Source organism: Heliangelus exortis, chromosome 26, assembly GCF_036169615.1.
Source record: "Heliangelus exortis chromosome 26, bHelExo1.hap1, whole genome shotgun sequence".
NCBI classification, from domain to species: domain Eukaryota; kingdom Metazoa; phylum Chordata; class Aves; order Apodiformes; family Trochilidae; genus Heliangelus; species Heliangelus exortis.
In genome coordinates this window covers 4,766,077-4,787,428 of record NC_092447.1, presented here as the reverse complement: position 1 = coordinate 4,787,428, position 21,352 = coordinate 4,766,077, and the positions used below count along the sequence as shown (strand labels likewise).

The 21,352-nt window shown below is 48.7% G+C and overlaps 1 long non-coding RNA gene across 3 annotated transcripts; it reads right to left on the bottom strand.

Moving 5' to 3' along the window:
- Positions 1 to 8,574: 8,574 nt before the first annotated feature.
- Positions 8,575 to 20,992, bottom strand: LOC139807728 (uncharacterized). 3 transcript variants are annotated; one of them, XR_011730660.1, is made up of 6 exons: positions 20,561 to 20,992; positions 19,800 to 19,903; positions 18,805 to 18,927; positions 14,540 to 14,777; positions 10,736 to 10,815; positions 8,575 to 9,519 (listed from the first exon to the last, which is right to left on the bottom strand). It is a non-coding gene; the product is annotated as an uncharacterized lncRNA (long non-coding RNA). The 3 variants fall into 3 exon arrangements; XR_011730661.1 differs by lacking the exon at positions 10,736 to 10,815; XR_011730659.1 differs by lacking the exon at positions 8,575 to 9,519 and having other exon boundaries at positions 10,358 to 10,815.
- Between the last annotated feature and the right edge of the window lie 360 nt (positions 20,993 to 21,352).

The window sequence follows — 21,352 nt, the reverse complement described above, 5'->3', positions numbered from 1 at the left end:
GCTGTGGTTGGGTTTAACTTAATTAATACCAAATTCAACCAGGAGAGCTCGGGAGGTGGAAAGGTCTCTCAACTTGGTTCCTTCATGTGGCTTGAGTATTGATTTTTCAAGTTTTTCTTCTTAATTTGTTTTGTTTTTATGTCCCCCTCGTAAATGAGTTTTAGAGGTGTTGGATTGACAGCTCTGGAAATACAAGCCCTCAAGGAGAAAGGTTTTGGAGTGGTGGAAGGAACACCACTGCATGTAACTCAGGCTTAAAGGGTAATTATTCACAGAAAACCAGCTGCTTTTTGTTCTAAAATAGAAAAAAAAAATGGAGAGTGTGGGATCTCAGCATCTGAGACACCTCCAGGTGACAGCAGCATCGAGCTGGGACACCCAGGCTCCCAGGGCCACGTTTCAGACTTTAATTCCTGAAACCCAGCCCCTTTTTCCCAGCCCTTAAGACTTCTCCTTCCTTCTGAGCTCCTTCAGCACCTTCCCCCTCGGTGCAGCCAAAAAAATTCACCTTTTCCATCACTTGGATGATGCTGAATCCAAGGCTTTGGGTTGTGCAGAGCTGAGAAAACAGCCTAAATACCTCCCTCCCTGTGACATACAACTGGCTTTTCAATTTTTTTAATTTTTTTTTGGTTGTTTTTTTGGCTTATAGACTCCTTTGGCCTTTTTTTTTTTTTTTTTTTTGTTGTTTTTGTTGCAACTCTATATGGTTCAGAACATTTTCAAAGCCCAGCACCCAGGCTCTGGGTAGCAGAACCACACGGTGCCCAAATTCTGGTTATTCTAAGGATCCCATCATCCTGACAGAGAGAATTCCAGGCTCTCTGTGTTCCCTGGGACATGTGTTGTCCAGAAACAGCCCCAGCTGCTCTAGAAAGACAAGTGGGAGAGGCAGGAGAAGGACATCTGGAGATGGGATGGAGGGGAATGTGCAGAGAGATGCTTAAAATTCACCTGAGTCTATTTAAGCCTGGTCAGCTTTAAAAAAAAAAAATCCCAGGGAGCTGAAAAAAAACAAAAATAAACCCCAACCTGATATCCCCATGGTGGAGGTGAAGTGAAATTAAGGAGAATCTTCACCCACCTTTGGATACCTCCAGGATTCAGGGGGATTTAGGGGTCAGGAACAGCCTGGAGCATCATGGTTTTCCTCAGCTTTCCCATTATCCCCCTGATATTCCCAATATCCCCTCCCCAGTTTGGAGGGGAGGATGCATTAAGCAGGAAAAGAATCAGGGAGGAAAGAAAGAGAGGGAGAACCTGGGCTGTGTTGGTTTTGGAAGGCAAAAGGAGTGAGCAGAGAGAAAAGGGAAGGAGGAGAAAGAAGAAAAACAAGGGAAACCTCAAGAGGGAGATGCTAATGCAAAGCAGCTGTTATCCCACCTGAATCCTGGGGTTTTTTTGGCTTCTCTGCATCCCTGGAGCATCCCAGGGGATCCTTGGGGAGGAGGTGAAACCTGGATGTCAAAAGGTGATGGGGAGGAAAGGAAAATCCCTTTGATGTTGCTCACAGTGGGTTGTTTGAGGTTTTGGATTGGTTTTTTTTTTTTTGTTTTTTTTTTGTTTTTTTTTTTTTGGTCATTTAAAGGCATTTGAAATGTGTGTCTTTTTGAAAAGGAAACATTTGGCTTTTAAACTCTTTTTAAATTTTTTTTTTTTTCTGCTTTTGAGGAGGAAAATGGGAATTGAAATAAGTATTCTCCTTCCAGTCTTTCCTCAAGGATTTCCTCAGTCTCCTTCCATCCCCAAGATGGACCTTGAAGAAAATGTGAAGCACAGAATTTTAAGGCATTTTAGCTGCTCTTTATTAAAAAAAAAAGTCAATTTCCAGTATAAATGACTCTAAATACCTAAATCCTCCCATCCTTCCTTCCATCCTTCCTTCCTCCCATCCCCAGATCCAACTGGAAAGTCTTCAGCTCTTTTATTTTCTGCTGCAGCCCAAAGGGGGCTGGAAATGTCCAGCCAAGGTGGTTTTCCAGCCATTTCCCAACATTTCCTATTTGTTCCTGAAAAAGAAAAATCTGCTCAGCCCCACAACCTCACAAGAGACCCTCCATACCCAGGCCTGGAAATTCCTCACCAATTTCAGAGCAAATCATTGGGATTTGCTCCTGAAAAATGCCATTAGGGGGCATATTTATTATGTTTGGGGTTTTTTTTAATTTTTTTTTTTTTTTTTTTGGAGAGGGTTGAGTTCACATGGGAAGAAATATAACCCTGCCCTTGGGTAGGAGCCCTCCTGGCTCTTCCCTCCCTGCTGCCTGGGATGCCTCTTGCATTTGATTTTTTGCATTGTTTCTGCTGGGGGGAAAGCCAAAAAAGCACCAGGGAACCTATTTCTGATCCATCTTCTTTCTCCTCCCTGCTGCTGGGAGCTCCTTCCATGGTATGGAGCTGAGGTTCCAGCAAGGGTTAACCCATTTTTCCCCTTTTTTTTTTTTTTCCTCTGAAGAAACAAACAGAGGCTGAATCCCACCCTCTCCCCGGAGTCTCTTTCTTGGCTGGATCCAGAGAGCACGCAAATAATAATAATAATAATTATTATTTCTGTCCTATATTTTCTTTTTGGCCGCCTCCTTTCAGCAGCCTTGGGGAATTGAGCAAACCAAAGGACACAAGGGAAAGCAAGAAACCCAGAGAAATAAATAACTGATAAAAGCAGAGTGGGAAGGAGATTAAAAAAACTAAAAAAAAAAAAAAAAAAAAAAGCAAACCCGACAACATTCCCCTGGTAGGGGCTGAAAATGCTGATAAAGCAAACAAGAGACAGACAGGGGCTGTGGTGGGAGAGATGCAAATGCAGACGTCTGGGAAAAGGCCCTAAATCCTCCTTGTTTTGGGTATTTGGGGATAAATCCTTTAGGGAGCAGTGAGGAGATATTGCAGTGCCTGAAGGTGAAATTCCCTCGGGATGGGACCTCCTGGCTCTGCTTTTCTTCTGCTGCTCTTTTCTCCTCTTCCAGGTGGCTTTTCCACCCCTCAAATTTCCTCACCTATGTGGAGATCTCTGTTTCTATCTCTATATTTTTATATCTGTGTGGTTGGAGCTATATTTCTATATCTTCTCTCCTCTGAGGCTGCAGGGAGTTGTGTCCAACCAGGGCTGAAGCTGGAAGCAACCCTGAGCTCAAATCCAGGCTCTGCAAAATGTCTTCCCCTCTCTCTCCTTTCATCTCCTGCTTTGCCCAGCACCCATTCCTGAAAAAATGGGTCCTGATGTACTAAAAAAAAAAAAAAAAAAAAATTAAAATAAGTAACATTTCATCTATTCCAAATGGAAGAAAACTAAAAATCAAGTTGGTGGGTGCAGCCCAAGCTGCTGGGAAGCCCCTGGGGCATCTTCTCCTGCTTGTGTCTGGGTGTACAGGTTGGGAACATTGGTGTTTTAGACACAAAGAGTCAATATTGTGCTTTTCTAAGGAGAAGTATTTGTGGGTGGCTCAAATGATTGTGAAAAACCAGGCAAACAGTGCAGCACAACGAGGAAAGGGAAGGGGGAGTGTTCCAGATCCTCCTTTCCCCATTTTCAGATGGATTTAGCCCACATCTGCTCACTCCCCTCATGAGTTTGGGTGACCTGAGCTGAGGTCTGGACTCAGCTGGTATTTCCAGAGACAGATCCCTTATTTTTCCTCCCTCCAGCAGAGGATTTCTGTGCCTTTCCCCTCTAATCTCTCCCCCAAACTCCTTGGAGCTGATAATGAAACACTTCCCCCCCTGCCTGCTTCTCTGGATTAAGAACCTCTCCTCGAGGAAGCTGACAACCATAACAACCCCATTTGCTAAGATAACATTATTTCAGGATGGTGGCTGCCTTCCTACACACACACCACAACTAAATAACCCCAAGCAACAAACCCTGAGAGCTGAAATCCAGCCCGGGACCAAAAAACCAGGAGGTACCAGGCACGTGCCAAAGGTTTTGGGGATGCTCCAGCCTCCTGCATCCCACCAGTGGGGCTCACCCCTCCAAAAAGGGTTGAATTCAGCCACCACATCACCTTTCCCTGGTTTGGTTTTCCTCCTTTTGACCTGCTAAATGTTCCCATCTGCTGAGGGCTTGCCCAGGCTTTGCAATCTCTGCTTCCATGTTTACTCCAACAAGCCCAATTTGACAGAAAAAGGGATGCTTGAGGTTTTGTTGCCCCAAGGCAACCCCAGGGTCTCCCTTCTCCCTGCCTGAAATGCTTGCAGGGACAGCAAACCCCAGGAGGGGCTTTTGGCAGAGCTGAAAATCATGGGGAAAAATAAAACAGGGGGTGGTGAGAAGAAAAGGAATGGTGCAGGCTGATGATACATGGATTTTCTGGTGAAGGAGGGAGGGGAAAGTCGTTCCTGGTTGATGTCACCACCATTTGGTGGTGAGACCTTCCCTGTCTCAGGGTTGGGAAGGTGGGTGAGAGGAGAAACCTTGCTCCAGGGCTCAGGTCTTGGGGCTGGGTTAGAAAAAGGGCTCAGCATCCCTCTCCCTTTGGCAAGCAGAGGCCCCAGATCCTCCCAGATGACTCTGTTCCCTCTGAAAGGCTGTGGGAGAGAAGCAGGAGGCAAAGAAAAATTAATGCAGACCCTCTAGAGATGCAACCACCAACTGGGATGCTCTGGAGCTTTCAGCCAAAGCTATCAGGGGGGCTCCAGAAATGTGCCTCACCCTAAATGGTCCAAATCACCCCCCCTAGAAATGAGCTGCCTGCTTCAGGAAGCCAAATCCTGCAAATAGCCTGAGCAGGAGGTGGGATTTGGGATTTTCTGGGAAGCTTTCTAGCTCTGCTGCTGGGAATCCATCATGGGAATCTCAGGAGGCTGCAGAGCTGCAAACTTGGGCAGCTTGGGAAATTCTGAGTCTCCTGATCCTGTCCTGGGCCCCTTCCCCAGCCCTTGCCTGATGAGTCCCAGCCCTGCAGGGTCACCCTGAGTCCCAACCAGGCAGAGAAAGCCACTTTCTGTCCCAAACTATGTCCTCAGCCCCTTCCTTCATCAAAGGGCTCCTGCATCCCAGCCAGTATCTCCTCTCACCAAAGGCTTTCCCATTGTCCCCTCCTGGCACTGCTGCCTTTGCTGGATGTCCCCTATCCTGGGGACATCTTGCAGCCATCAGGGCAATCCCAGCCCTTCCCAAATGCCAAAATGCCAGTGTTTTGGTGGGAAAAAACCCAAACACCAGTGTTAGGGACATTTGCAGGGATGGGACACCAGAGAGAGGGATTTTGGTGCTAACTTGGGAAGAGGCAGCAGGGAAGCTTATGGAGAGGGGTGAGGATGAATCCAAGGCTGGGGTTTCAAGCTGTAGAATTTATAAATATTTCTTATTTTCCCCATTTTTTTCTGTCTAAACTAAAAGCCAGCACCTCACCAGCACAGCATCCAGGCACCACGAAGTCCAGGAGACAGCAAAGCATCCTTGTATACAGCCCCTCCTGCCCAGTATCCAGCAAAGACTGGTGGGAATCAATGATATTAAGGAGAATTCCCCAAGCTCTGGGACATTTTGGGAAGAGCTGCAACCCACCAAGCTCTGACCAGCTTGGTTGTTTGGGTTTTTTTTTGTTTCCTTAAAAAAAATCCACCCCAGGTCAGCACCTGCTTTGCAGAGCTTCAGCTCCTCTCAGCTCCCTGGGATGCAGGGGTAGGGTTGAGCACCTCAAATCCAATTTATGGGTCCAGGAGAGGTGGTGAATAAGGGATTAATTTCTAGCTGGGTGGAGAGGAAGGGGGGTTCCCCCCTTAGTGCCTGCCCAGAGCCTTGGTTTTCACTCTTGAGTGTTCAATTGCTTGTGTTTACAAGAGCTAAAAATATTTACTTGGGGGGGGGGTGGGGGGAGAAAGGGCAGGGAGAGGGATTTTACAGGCCCTGTTTTTGGGAAGAGGATTAAATAAAAAGAACATGGTATTATAGATTTAAAAAAAATAAATGCAAGCAGAAGAAGTGCTGAGCAGAACAAAGTCTCTGCACGACGCCGAGGATGGAGCTGGGTGAGGGAGACCCTGAGAGGAGTCAGCCTTTTGGAGCCTTTGCTCATATTTCATGGCCTGGAGGGGTTTTGTTGGGGTTTTTTTGAGCTTTCCTCAGCATTTCCCCCTGCCTTTTACAAGGCCTGGTGCCTACCCTCACATTTGCTTTCACCTCCTGCCAACAGCAGCTCCTGGAAGATTTTGGGGTGATGCTGATGCCGGCAGCTCTCTGTCTGAAAAAAAAAAAAAAAATTGGCAGAAAAAAAAAAAACAAAACAGAGCAAACCAACAAACCAAAAAGGAGGAATTCAGGCATGGGACAGCAGCAGGCTGGCTGCTGGCAGGCCAGGCTCTTGCTGATGATTAACACTTTAGAAATATGAAGTGCTAATTCCCTCTTCCCTGGGGGCCAGCGGGAGCCGGGGTTATCGGCACGGGCAGGGAACCCGATGGAAAAGGCCAGGCAGGGAGGGAGGGGGTGAGGGGGGGGATCAGCACTATTCAGCCCCAAAGTTCAGCTCTTTTGCTTTCTTTTTAAAGGGTGTTTTGTTTCCAGCAAGGAAAAGGAAGAACTCCATGACGTGCAGCAGCCTGAGGAGGGGATGCTTGGACCCGGCCACCATAAGCCCCTTTTTGTGCTGCTGCTCATCAAGTCTCCAGCCAGGCTGGAGGGATGCTGAGATGTGGTGGTGGCCACAGGCTGGGGCATTGTGCCCAGAGGCATTTCCAAGGGCAGAGCAGGGCCTGGTGACCCTCTGGGTTGGCATCAGCTCCTGGAGCAATCAATGGGACATTGTCTGCTCGGGGACACAGCAGCTTGGAGTGATGGCAGGGAGGTCAAGAACATCAAGATGACCCCAAAAATCTTTCCCTTCTGCTTCAAACCAAGACCTTTAGATGCTTAGCACTTCTCCCTGCCTTTTACAAGGCCTGGTGCCTACCCTCACGTTTGCTTTCACCTCCTGCCAACAGCAGCTCCTGGAAGATTTTGGGGCACATCACAGGGAACAACCCCAGATCAAAGTTCAAAGCCCATATATAAGTGTCATCCCAGTTTTCCTCCTTTGCCTTCATTTCTGGTGTGAGCTGAACCCAATTTGAGACTGAGAAAGGCTCAAAGTTCTGAGATCTGAATGGTCTGGACCTGTGTTTTGGGTCTCACAAGTCTCTTGCAGGATCTGTAATGCTGGTGATGGAAAGCAAAGTGAGCCCCATGCCATCACCATCAGCTCCTGGCCAACCCCACAGGCTCAGACCCTCTCCACCTGTAAATGGGGCAGTGGGAGCTTCCTCCTTGCACAGGCAGGGCAGGAGGGGGGGATAACAACCTCCCTGGACCTTGTGTCAGCAGGGTTTGGGTGACAGCAGCTGCTTTTGTTGTATTTTTTTGGTGTTCTGCAGTCCAGGAGCAGGGTGAAGCTGATGGAAGTGAGTTTGAGCAGGGCCAGAAGGAATCTGCAATGAAAACACCCACAGACCCTACAGACATCTGGACAGGGACCTCACCTCCTTCATGGTCCTCAGCCATGGGAAGAAGGAGCCTCAAATATCCCCGTGGCAGATGAGGAGTGGGATTTCCAGCAAAACCCTCGGGGCTGCAGGGTGTGATGGCACCAGGAGAACATCTGGAGCTGCCTCTGGTGATGGCACCACCAAGAAGCCCAGTTTGATGCTTTGCTTGGCCTCCCAAGAGGCTGCTGAAGCTGCTGAGATCCCCAACCCCCCCCTCAGGGAGACCCTGATGGAAGGATAACCCTTCAGCAGATAAGCCACAGGCAGAAGGAGGCAAGGTGGGCACGGGGCAGCTCTGCTCCCCAATTCCTGCTCCAGCCACACGGTATCATTTTCCCAGCTTGAATTCCTCACCTCTACTCAGACTGCATCTGACTTCTATCCCCAGCACGTCTGGATGACTGGTCAGGGAAAACAAGAGTTGGGAGGATGGTGATAAGGTTTCTGCTGCTGGAAAACTGTTTATCCCCTTGGTCCTGGGGCTTACCTGCAGCACGTAAGAAATCCTCTCTGAAAGGTGACAGCTTTCTCCTGCCACACAGCTCGTGGATGCTTTGCAGATAAAAATCTCCCTCTCTGCCCAGCACAGATGATTTTTTTGGTGTGTCTCAGCTCCCTCCAAAGAGCCATAAAAGCCCTCCCCAAGCAATGAGTCAGCTAATCCAAACCACACGGCTCTGAACCGCTGGAGGTCAACCCAGTGCACGGGCCTGAGCTTGAAAAGCACAACTGCATCTCCAGCAAAAATCCCAATAATCAGAGAGAGATGGACAAAAAGCCTCCCCCTTGCATGGGAGCAGAGCTGGGAAGCCCTGGGAGGGGGTGGGACAGTGCCTGATGGGTGCCACCAGCCCTGGGAGATGCTCCCTTGGCTTCCCCCAGCCTCTGGGCTGCTTTGCTTTGCAGCCATTTCCCACTCAGGAGACTCAGGATCAACTTCTCCACTCCTCTGCTCCATCCCTCTGCCTTTGGGGGTTATTTCCATCCCCTTTCTTGCATTTCTCCCTTTCTCTCTTCGAAAGACAAAGAGAAAAAAAAAAAAAAAAAAAAAAAATCCACCCTCCAGCCAGGCACCAGTTCTGCCTCTGGCCTCTTGCTCCGGTTTCAGGATCAACTTCTCCACTCCTCTGCTCCATCCCTCTGCCTTTGGGGGTTATTTCCATCCCCTTTCTTTCATTTCTCCCTTTCTCTCTTCGAAAGACAAGAAGAAAAAAAATAAAAATAAAAAAAAATCCACCCTCCAGCCAGGCACCAGCTCTGCCTCTGGCCTCTTGCTCCGGTTTCATGTTTGACTCTAATCCCACAATTTACACAGCAGGGAGCTCGGGGCCAAACCCGATGGGCTGAGGAACCTGCCAGAAACCTCAGCTTTTCCTAAGCCCTATAAACAGTTCCCTGCCTCCAGCCCAGCACCTGCTGCCCAGCCCAGGATCTGGGTCCATCCGGGGGGAGATGGGGTGCTCCTGGGATGCACCTGAACTGTGTCCATGGGAAAGGAGCTAAGGCCACTGCTCCCCTGGGACAACACTCTTTTTCCTGGCAGGTTGGGCACCAGCCTTGTCCAAAAAAAGTGTATTCCTGCTCTGTTTTGGTTTTTTGTTTTTTTTTTTTTTTACCATGTGGCATTTTGAGGGCTGGAGCATCCGTCGAGGGCTGAGTGCCCACACAGCCAGTGTCTGGCCCCTGGAGGAGGTCTGGGGCTAAAGGAGGAGGATTATTTATTGCTGGTCCCTTCCCACAATATTTGGGAGTTGGGAAATGCTCCCTCCTGGCCGGAACAGTGATGAAATTCAATGTCCCAGGTGGTTCTTGCCTGACCTTGGGGCAACCCTGGAGGAAGCGTGGAAGGGAGCCAAGGAGGGAGCAGGGACAGGCAGGGAGCAGGTGTCCCAGGAAAAGGGACATCCAGGAAAGCACCAGCATGTCAGGACTGGAAAGAGAAGAAAGGAAAACACTCACCTCCTGCCTCTGAGGTCGTTTGCTCAGCTGACTTTTACCCTTTCTACTGTTCCATTTGGAAAACCAAATGGATGCCTGACGATGGCAGTGGGACACCTGAGGGAGATAAAGCAAATTATATGATGAGTTTTATCTTCCTGGGAGCAGTGAGTGATTCTTTTGAAGCTGAACATCAATGTCTTCTTTTTTTTTTTTTTTTTTTTTTTTTTTTTTTTCTTTCTTTTTTTTTCCCCTCCTCCCCATTTTTTTCCCTTCCCAAACATTTTCTGCACAAACCAAACCACAGGGGCTGAGGCTCTGTGTTAAAGCTGCTTTCCTCACCAAGGCTGCAGTGAAATTCAGTGCTGCAACAAATGTCTCACCTTGCCCTGTCTGAAGTGGCACTTTGGGTGCAACAAATACTTCTGGTTCCCCTTTCTGTACAGCTTTTCCCTGGGGAGGGACCACTCCATCCCAGTGAGGATGCTGCAGATTATTGAGCACCATCTGCTGGCACCCAGGTGATTCCCTCAGGATTTCCTGGGATGGGACACAGGATTTTTTTTTCTTAACTGACCCAAGTTCTGGTTTGCTGAAAGGCCAAAGAGCTCCTCTTCACCTTGCTCATGATGCACATTGGAGGCTTTTTGTGGGATCAGAAGAACTGATGGGCAGCAAGTGGTGGGGAAACTGTGGTCTGGCAGAAGGCAAAGGCAGAATCACCCACTGAGGGCAGGAATTCACCCAGAAAAGCTCATTATAAATATGCCAGAACCTAAATTTGTTACATCACAGCTTTCTCCCCATGTGCAGGGATTAAAACCAGGAGATTCTGCAGGTCTTTATGGGCAGGAATCAGGACCCCAGTTGAAAAGGACACAAAGCAAGAAGGACACAAAGCAAAAAGGACACAAAGCAAAAAGGACACAAAGCAAAAAGGACACAAAGCAAAAAGGACAGAAACCACCTGAATATTTTATCTCATTCTGAGCACAATGATTTCAGGCTCAAGTTTGCTGCTTGGTGATTCCCTCTGGCTCCATCCATCCCCAGCCATGCACCTCAGCCTCTGACAAAAGCTGATTTCACAGAACCACAGAATGCTTTAGGTTGGCTTTACAGCCAAAAATCAGCAACAAAACATCGTGGGCCTTGCTAATATTTTTTCCAAGCAGAGAAAAATCAGTGTGATGTGGAGGGAGATGCTGGGAAATGAACACAAGGGGGTTTCTGCTCTAAAGACAACTTGTTTAGGCATTAATTTGGCATTGCACCACTCTGGGAGGGCAGAGAAGATGGATGCAATATTATTTTAGGGATCAAAGTGCAGGACCTATGGTCATGCTGGTCTCAAGTGCTGGGATTCAAAGCCAGGAGTCCTCCAGTGTAAATCCAGGTGAGATCCAACTCTTCCTGCAGAGGAACCAGAGGGTAATGATGCTTTTTGGGTGAATTCAGTGAGTTTGTGAGGTTACCCAGAGGCTGGGGCTGGGTTTCCCACATATCTGTCTGTCCCTCCTGCAGGCTGCTCTGCTGGCAGGAGGAAAAAAAAGGGAATTTTCATGACTTCAAAGCCCCTCTTCCAGTCTGGGATTGTGTGACCCAAGCCAAAGTGCAGCCTCAATCCATCATTCCAAAGAGTTTGGTGTTTGGATATTTGTGTAAAATGACAGATTGGAGAGACCCAGAGCTGGAAACCAGATGCTTTCCCAAGCAATTAAAAAAGAGGGAAAGAGTTTGGAAGGCAGGAAAACAGAAAGAGCCTGGGAAGCAAACATCATTGCAGCTCCTCTCCTTAAAAACTTTTCTTTAAAACTTTCCTTTCCTTAAAAACCTGGGGCTGCCAGGCTGGAAGTGGCAGCATCTCCATGAGCACCACGGGCCAGCTGTGATGGAGGAGACAAAGGAGATGACACGACCAAGGCCACGTGGAAAGTCAGGGTCAGAGGGGGAAGAGTTATTTAATTGTTGGGATTCAGTGACAAGCAGGAAAAGCTGACCTCATCACAGCTGGAAATCCCCAGTGAGAGCCAAAACTGGGATGCTGGGCTCAGGCTGTGCAGGTGGAGAGGAAACCATGAGCTTAAAAAGCTGGGGAGATGCTGCTGCCCCCCAGCATCTCCTGGCACAAGTCAAAACCCTTCATCTCCTCTGCTAAAAGGATTCCAGAGGGATGGATTCCAATCTGAGGTGGATTCCAGTTAATTTGTGCATTTCTTCAGGGCCCCAAAGAGCCCCTGGGAGGAGAGGTGTCTCCCCACCACAGTCCCATGGGAAGAACAAGGATTTCCAGCTCTGCATTGGCAAAGGATCATAGAATCATAGAATCATAGAATAGGCTGGGTTGGAAGGGACCTCAGAGATCATCGGGTCCAACCCTTGAACAACTACTGCCACAGTCACCAGACCATGGCACTGAGTGCCATATCGAGTCGCTTTTTAAATGTCTCCAGGGACGAAGAGTCCACCACCTCCCCAGGCAGCCCGTTCCAATGTCTGATCACCCTTTCCGTGAAAAAATTCTTTCTAATGTCCAACCTAAACCTCCCCTGGCACAACTTGAGACCTCTTGTGCCCTCTTGTCTTGCTGAGAGTTGCCTGGGAAAAGAGCCCAACCCCCCCCTGGCTCCAACCTCCTTTCAGGGAGTTGTAGAGAGTGATGAGGTCTCCCCTGAGCCTCCTCTTCTCCAGCCTCAACACCCCCAGCTCCCTCAGCCTCTCCTCATAGGATCTGTGTTCGAGTCCCTTCACCAGCTTGGTTGCCCTCCTTTGGACCTGTTCGAGGACCTCAATATCCTTCTTGAACTGAGGGGCCCAGAACTGGACCCAGGACTCAAGCTGTGGCCTCCCCAGGGCTGAGCACAGGGGCAGAATCCCTTCCCTGGACCTGCTGGCCACGCTGTTCCTGAGCCAGCCCAGGATGCCATTGGCCTTCTTGGCCACCTGGGCACACTGCTGCCTCCTCTTCAGCTTCCTGGCAATCCAGACTCCCAGCTCCCTCTCTGTCTGGCTGCTCTCAGCCACTCTGTGCCCAGCCTGGAGCTCCCCATGGGGTTGTTGTGGCCAAAGTGCAGGACCCGGCACTTGGCCTTGTTGAACCTCATCCCGTTGGAGTCAGCCCATCTCTCCAGTCTGTCCAGGTCCCTCTGCAGAATCCTCCTGCCTTCCAGCTGATCAACACTTCTCCCCAGCTTGGTGTCATCAGCAAACTTGCTGATGATGGACTCAATCCCCTCATCCAAGTCATCAATGAAGATATTGAACAGGACTGGGCCCAGTACTGATCCCTGGGGGACACCGCTGGTGAGCGGCCGCCAACTGGAAGCAGCCCCATTCAGCACCATTCTCTGGGCCGGCCCTCCAGCCAATTCTTAACCCAGTGCAGAGTACACTCCTCTGGGCATGGTTCTGGTGGGATGGTGCCCAAGAGCTGGGCTGGGTATCCACAATTTGACAAAACTGCTAAAAATGAGCCCAGGAGGTTGGCAAGCAGGCTGAGCCTCTAAAGATAAAGCTCAGCCCCAGGTGCTATCCAGGAATGGGGGAAATTGGGGTATTTTTGGTGTGGGTTCAATTGTTTCCAGCCTTTCAGCTGGGGCTGCAGGTCCAGGGGTGCTGGAAACCCAGCAGGATTTCCACTTAAGGAGGAATTTTAACCCTGGGATGCCCAGCACAAGGTCTGGCTGTCTTTCTCCAAAGCTCCTGCAAAGAATCCTGGTGCATTTGATACACCAGGATTAGCCACATGGACAGCAGGGATGACCACTGGGAAAAAAAGGAACTCCTCCCCAGGGGAAAAAAAAAAGGTCAGTTGGGTTTGGCTGCAAATTTTGCCAAAAAAATTAAAAAAAAAATCATTATTTAGTTTTGTTTTGTCTTCAGGAAATGCCTCCTTGGAAAATACCTCTGCTTTTTTTTCATTTTTCTGTCTCGAAGACAAATAAGGCCAGGCTGGAGATTGTGCAAGGATGAAAATAAAAAGAAATTAAGAGACTCTTTGAAGAGTTTGCTGACAAGGGAGCACGAGCCTGGTGACACCTTGCAGATGGAATGACTTGAGCTCACTGCTCCAACACAAAAAAGCAGCAGGGAGGGTGACAGAGAAGCCCTTGCAGCCACAAGGGCTGTGAAAGCACCAAACCAGAAGCCCAGCTTAAAGTTAAAGTTTCTGCTTTAAAAAGTTAAAGTTTCTGCTTTAAAAAATTAAAGTTTCTGCTTTAAAACTCCTCCTGGGACCAGGGATGCTTCTGCCTTATCCTGGGCTTGTCTCCCTGTAAAGAAAAGTTGGGAGAAGAAGATGGTGGGGAAAAAAAAAAACATGAAAGATAAAAGGACTGAGAAAACCCTCCTTTTTTACAATTTAATTTCTTTCTTTGAGTGGGAGCTGCTCTAATAACACACCCAAGGAGTGAATAATACTTTAAAATATACCCAGAGAATGAATAATATGGAATAATATACACAGAGCACTTATTTGACTGATTTCCCCCAGTGTTTTTGGCCCACAAAAATGAGTTTGACTTCCTTGGGTCTGGATCAGACCCGAAACCACCCAACAAACCCCTGTCCAAGCAAACACCACCAGAGGGGCACCCACTGCCCCTCCACCAAATGCTTGGGCCCCTTTTCCCTGCTGATCCTCAAAGAAATTAATCTGTCCAGAAATGAAACCAGCAGTGGCTTGGCCAGGAGTCACAGTGCAGAAAGGGGAAAATGGGGGGAAAAATGGAACAAAAAAAGAAAAAAAAAAAAAAGCCAATAAAATAGAAAATTTGAACATCCCAACCCCACTCTGGTGGCAGCTGTGTAGCTGAGTGAGGTGAAGGATGTGCCAGAAGTGGGATATGGGAAAAGACTGTTTTCAAACACAGATGGATTAAACCTTTATTCCTTTTTAAATTACATTTTTAAGGCCTTGGCTACTTTGGGTATGTGGGTGGGACGTGCTGGGCTCGAGTAGGTTTGGGGGAAATGTCTCCAAGGCATCTTGCTAAACCTCTCCAGAGAGACTCAGGGGGCCTGGGCAGATCTCTGTGCTCCCAACCCACCCTTCCCTACCCTCACATTTGCAAATTTGTGTTTGGAACCCTTTTTTTTGGCAGCTACCACAGCACCAAATCCTTGTGCCCTGCATCACCTTGAACTGCTCCAGGTCATCTCCATCCTGCTTTTGGTCACCAAATGAGGTTCCCTTCCAAGTGGTCAGATCTTTCCTGGGGTTTGTCCCATGGATATCTCCTCATCTCCCATTTCTCATGGGATAACCCCACAGGGTTGATGTTTCTGACACATCCTCCAGCCCTGGGCTTGCTCCTCTCCCAAACCACGCAGCCACTTCTTTGGGGGGCGAGCTGCAGAATTGCTGTGAAGCACCTCTGAAAAAAAAAAAAGAAAAAAAAAAGAGATTTGGTTACTTTGACAGCAGAAATCAGGGCTGAGGGTGGGGGTGCACACCCTGGGTACCTCGGTGGGCTTTTATGTGGGGGGTAGAGCTGGCAGAGGGACTTTTCCTGGCCCTGCCAACCCCGGCGTTGTGTTTCGGAGGGTCCTTAAGAGGAGATTTGCAGATAAAGCAGAAGGACTTTGTGTTTTCTTTTGTTTTTCCAGCTGGAAAGAGAAAGGAACGTGAGAAAGGAACATTTCCACAGAGGAAACACCGTATTTATTTTTATTTTGGGGGGCTTTTTCAAATTTTTTTTTGTTTCATTGTGGTTGAGCTGTACCTCGAGCATCGGATTTTCTCACTTTCCGGTACACTCCGGTTACCATGGAAAGGGCTGAGCCCAGCCAAAGGCAAAACCTTGGCAACTCCACCCCCCCAAAACTCACCCCAGCCATATCAAACAGTTAATTAGAAAACCCGTCCATGTGTTTCCCATTCCCTGGACTGGTTTGAATCAATTGCCCAGTGATTTATCACCTGTTTGCTGCGGGAAGGCTTCAGCTCTGCACGGGTTGGAAAGGGGATTTGTGCTCTGCAGTGAAAGATATTTAGGGCTTTTTTTTAAAAAAACCCAAACAAACCAACAAACCAATCATCAAATAACCAGTTCTACCCCTTCCCCTGGTGTAAATCTCCCACTGGAATGAGCCGGGTTGGGTTTTGATGGGATTTCTAGCCCTTGGCAAGAGGGGAAAAGAAGGGATGGCTTTTGCCTTGCTTGGCTTTTGGAGAGTGGAAGATGCCAGAGGGTTTGGCTGTTCTTGGGGTGGTGTTACCCTGTGCCCAGATGGAAAATCCAACCAGCATCTTCCCCCAGGGCTGGCGAGAGGGAGGAGGTGAAGAAAAAAATCCAAATTTTCTCTAAGATCTCCTCTTGAGTCCACCCACTTAGGGGAAACACCTTGGTGGTGGCAGAGATGCTTTGGGGACATGGCTCAGGGCTGGAAAATCACTTGGAGACTCTCATGGGGAGACTCTCATGGAGTCTGTCCATCTGTTCAGAGATTCAGCTCTTCTCCAGCCTGAAAAATCCTCTTCCTGAATTGTAATTCCTTGGGATGAAGGCACTGGGGGGGGGGGAGGTCCCATCACCACCACGACTGAAAAAAAAAACCCCAATATTTTGGTCTCACCAAGCCTCCAAGTGCTCCAAAGCTGGGTTGGGACATCCCTGGGATCCAAAAGCAACAAAAGATAAAAGAGGTGGAGATCCTGCTGTGTCTCAGCTCTCCCTGGTGCTGGTTTGATCCCTGCCATCTCCTCCTGCATCCCAAGTGGTGTCTTGGGATGTCGGGATGGATGAGGATGGATGCAGCATTATTGGAGTCATTCCCTTATGTCCCTCCTGCCTGGGAGGATGTGTAGGGCTGACTGGAACTCCTGCAAATTTATCCAACCCATCCCCCAAAGCAGCTGCTGTTGGCCTGGAAGGTGGCTGCTCCCTCTCACCATTCACATTCCACCTTCCCTGCCAAGACCAGGGGAGAAAGGGAATAAAAATTGCTTTCCTGTCATTAGCAGATGATTGAAAAAACTTGCAGCTCCCCCAGCTAAGTGGGAGAGATACAAGGACCTTGCAGAGAGACCCAGAAGGGTTTGACTTTGGGGGGGGGGCTTGGGTCAGACCAAAGAGGGCTGGAAATGGAGGTCCCTACAGTGAGAAGAGAGAAAATCCCAATTTGAAGGGAAACTGAGGCAGAGAAGTGACTGCAAGTGGAGCAGAAATGTGTCTAAATTGTCTTTAATCCACACTTCTCTGTTCCCCCAGTGGACATCTAATGCCTGGACTGATTTAGCTTGAAATAAATTTCCCTCTTCATAGCTCTGTTTGCAGCCTCTCTCACTTCTGCCCTGTAAATGCAGAAAAATCCCTGCCTGGGATGTTTGCTCCATCTCTTCAGCTCCTGCAGTGCTCTGGAGAAGGTCTCCTTCTTCAAGAGAAAAGCTCAGGTCTGTGCCTCAGTTTCCCCTCTGGCTGCACAGGAGATGGCTGGAGGCAGGGGAAGGTGGGAAGCACCTTGGGGAGGTGTAAAACCCCCCATGAGATGGCTGGGAGACCTGGAGGGACACTGAGTTCCACCTGGTTTTATTGCCTGGGACCTGCAGGGAAGGAAAGTGGCCTCAAGAAGCAGGGAAAAAAAATAGAAGAGAACTCTCCCAGGTTTTTCCAAAGGGAAACGTGGGAGGGATAAAATGGAAATGGTGTAAATGTGCCCCTAGAGCAGGGCTGAGATCCTTCTGATGATCTTGGTACAACTCTGATGGACTTCACCAACACTCCTGGAGCTGGGGATGCTCCTCATCCCCCCCTTTCCCAGCTTTGCTGCTCTCTGGGAAGCTTCTGGGTTGGATTTTGACCCTGGGAAACCACAAAGAAACCACTGACACCTCATTTTGGGGCTGTGGGATCCCTCTCCCCAGCCTCAGGTTGTCAGCAAGAATGAGCTCTGCTCATTGCTTTGGGTCCCTCTGATGGAAACAACCCTGGGTTTGGGGCTGCTGAAGGGCAAAGTTTCCCAGCAAAGCTGAGTGAGGAACTGGGAAAAAAAAAGAAATAAAGAGAGAGAGAGGTTCTGCTGCAGGTCCCAAAACCTCCCCAGCAGGAGGGAAGGAGAAGGCAAAGGGAGATTTGCAAGGCAAGAGGGAAAGGAGGCTTGGAGAGAGGAATGACCTCTGCAAAGGGATCTGTGGAGAAGCAGCTTGGAATTACAGATGTGGGAGGGATGGATCCAAGAACTGGCTCAACTGGGAGGCTTTTCATCAAACCCCTCTGCTCCCTTCCACCCCAACTCCTCTCCAAACACCCTGCCCTGACAGATTCCCAACCAGCCCTCCTCCTGTCTTTGTTTTCCAAACCCCAAATCAGGTCATCCCTTGGTCATCTGCCCTGGGAATGGGGGTTGGGAAGAGTTTCAGCATTTTGGGGACACTTTCCCCAAAGTTTGGGGGACTGAGGCTTGGCATCAGGTTGCATTTAATTCCCCCCCTGGTGCTCTGAGCAGGGCTGAGGACTCTGCCCTAATGGAAATAAAAATCAGAGCTGCCAAAACAAGAAGGCTGCACACATCCCAGGGGCACCAGGGTGTTTGTCACCCCTGCAAGGAGAAATTAATACAGGGACAGAGCCAGAACTGGCTCTGCAGGCACACACATGCCTTGTCTAAGAGAAAAAAATAAAAATAGCCAGCCAAAGCTGCTTAAAAAACCATTCAGAGCTAAAACCTGCTTGATCTGCAGGTCCCAGGGTGCTGGTGTGACACGAAACCTCTGTCCAAGAGGGAGTGATGGGTGCTGGAAAATGGGGTGATCCTGGAAAATGGGTGATCCTGGACATGGTGATCTCAGAAAGAGCTTCAGCTGAAGATAACCATGCAGGTAAGCACAGGGGGGTCACATCCTTGCTCTGGGCAAGAGGCAGGAGTTGAGTTGCTGTGTTTAGAGTCAAGGCTGCGCTGGCTTTTCATTTATCAGGGAGGAGCTCTGGGGTTTGTTTGCCTTTTTTGTTATATTTAATGGAGTATTATTATTATTTTTTTTATATATATATATTTTTTTTTTCTCCTCACTGGCTGTTTGTTTGAGAAATTTCTCCCAGGGGAGGCTCTTTTGGTGGCTGGCTTGCCAGACAGAATGACATCAGACAGACGCTCAGAGGAATGATAAAAAGGCAGAGCCTCATTTCTTAATAACAGACCCTGGCAAAACACAGAGCAGAGGGAAACAGAGAGAGCAACAGGCCCTGCTGGAGGGAGAGGACAGGGGAAAAAGGAGCAGGAGGCTGTTCTCCCCAAAATTTGCACACCAACCCCCCCATCTTAGCCAGAGATGCTGCCAAGGGGTTAAATTCTTCTGGAAGCAGCAGGGGATGCTAAAGCAAATAGGTGCTGATGTCCTGCCCTGTCCTAATTTTCCCTTCTCCTTGAGAAGTTTTGAAGTCTAAAAGGTGAGGCATTGCTTACCTGTTTGTTTTTCATCATCTTTTTGTCTCTGGAGCCAAGATCCCAGGTCTCTGCATCCCTTGGGATGTTCCAGAGCTCCCCAGCCCAGGATTTCACAGCATTGCTGCTGCTCTCTCCCAGCACCTAAAAGGAAAAGTTTAACAAGATGGGCAGAAGATCAGGAAATAAGTGATCAAAAGTTGAGTGTTGCCTCAATACAGGCACTGCAGAAACCCTGAGGTTCTCAGAGAGAACCCCTGCAAAATTTGAAACTCAACTGAAAGCTCCTCTAAAGCTGGAGCTACATCTGGCTTTCAGTTTCTTCTCCCTGCCCTCTCTTTTTAAGTTGCTCATAAATTCTTTGGATAAAGTTCCTTTTGGGCAAAAGTTTTCTATGTTTGGACATTCCTCAAAAGTACATTAAAAAAAAAAAAATCAAGTAAATAATGTAGAAAAACTGAGAAAAGGGGTTTGGCAACCTTGTGGTGTAAAAATCCTCTTCTCCTTCTATTTTCCCCAAATCCCAGTGTCCAAACTGGAAGGAAATGGTGATGCCTGTGGATGTGGAAGGGACTCTCCTTCATTCCTTCCCTTCTTACTGGCATTTTTGCAGAGCAAAAATCCAGATTATTTTCTTTCCAGCTCCTCTCCCAGGGTTGCTCCTTGCTCTGTGCCCCCACGGGATGCAAGGCAGAGGCTGGGAAAGGAGAGGAGAGAGGCTGCAACAATTTTGGGGTAGCATCAGCTAGGAAAAAAACCTCATCCTGCCCTCCCATAATTCTAGCTAGCCCCAATTCTATATGTATGATAGCTAATATTATATATATGATACCTCTAATTGGATATAACACCTATTATATACCTCTAATTGTATATAATAACACCTATAATGATATATATAACACCTGGAATGATATAGAATCCCCTGCTTCTTGACAACACCCAAAAAATAGTCTGTGAAAATGCTAAATCCCACTGTCCTCTGCACATCCAGGGTGAATTTGTGCTCTTACCACTGCCAGAGGTGGCTGAGATGGTTTTTCAGGGAAACAGGAATCTTGTGTGAGCCTGGGGATCCCCCAGAACCTCCCTTCCCTGCTCTGCTCTTGGTGGAGGACTCCTGAAAAAAAAGAAAAAAGAAAAAAGAAGCAGCCAGTAAATAAAAGCTGTGAAAGAATATTTTCTCCTCTCTTCTGTATTTTAAGCCAGTGAGTGCTTCAGGAGCAGGAAGAAAAAGCAAAGCAGGCAGCAGGAAAATCAAAAGTGGGCTCAGGAGCAGAGAACTTGCCCTGGGGAGCAGAGAGAGAATTTTCCATTCGTGCTCCTTGGGCATTGTTTGGGGCACAGTGGCCATCCCCAGCCTCAGGCCTGCTCCTGGTCCCATGGGAAGCTGCTGGTCCCATGGGAATCTGGTGTTCCCATGCTGGGACCCTGGGGAGGGTGGCTCTGGGGTCAAGGAGGAAGGGGCTCCAGGTCTGAATTCAGCCACTCAGAGGAGGGGTTTGTAGGATTTCTTGTGTTTTCTGCTGGTTTTTGGGTTGGTGTTTTCCTCCAGGCTGAATTCCCACTTTCCTGCTCAAGGCTGAAGAACGTGGAGACTCCAGTTTGACACCAGCAGGGAACTGGAAGAACTAAATCCAGCCCAACCCTATCCCCATGGGATCAAACTCCAGTTCCTTCCAGGGCTCCTGGGGGATTCAGGACCAGTGATGGGCATCAGGGATCCCCCAGCAAACTGGGAAAAGGTCTTTACAAAATGGGGATGGTTTTGCCTCACCCAGCTGACTTTTCCTCAGCTGCAGAGGCCTTCAAGAAACCCCAAAATTGTGGGTTTGCCTCCAGGCTTTGGAGAGCTGCCTTGGCCCCTCCGAGTTGGGATCCTGTACCCACTCCCAGAATTGTCCTGGAAGTTAAATTAAAGTTAAATTAAGGTCCTCAAGGCAACATTTCTCTTCCTTGGCTTCTTCCAACTTGCATCCAAGCAAAGTTTTACCACCAGCCCTGAGGCTTGGCCCTGTGGGGCTCAGAAATCTGCACCCAAGGGGAAAACAAATAACAGGGAGGGGGGGAAAAACCCCAACCAGACCCCAGTAGGAAATCCCCTCCTGCAAAACCCCATCCAGCTCCGGCTGGGATGGACTCTGGGATGCAGGCAACTGTCTGATGGGAAACTTGGGAAGTTTTGGAAGAGCTACCAGGGATGGAAGAAGCTCTGTGGGATGGGGAAGGGCAAGGGGAGGGTGGGACAGGAAAGGTTAATTCCAGGGAAAAGCCATTTGAGGTTATTCCATTGTCATTTCCAACAAAATGGGACCTGCAGAGCTGGCACCCCCCTTCCTGATTCCAAAAATCCAGGATTCCTGGAGCTCAGCAGCATTGCCCAAGGATTTGGCTATTAATAAGTGCAGCATGAACCCTCCCCACGTGGCCTGGTGCCTTTTTTTTTTTGGTTTTTTTTTTGGTTTTTTGTTGGCCAGCTGCCTTTCCTGCATTAACCACCTCGTAAATTGATAAGGGAAGGAAGCAGGGAGCAGCTTTTCCAGCCACAATGCAAGATGAAAGCTGCAGG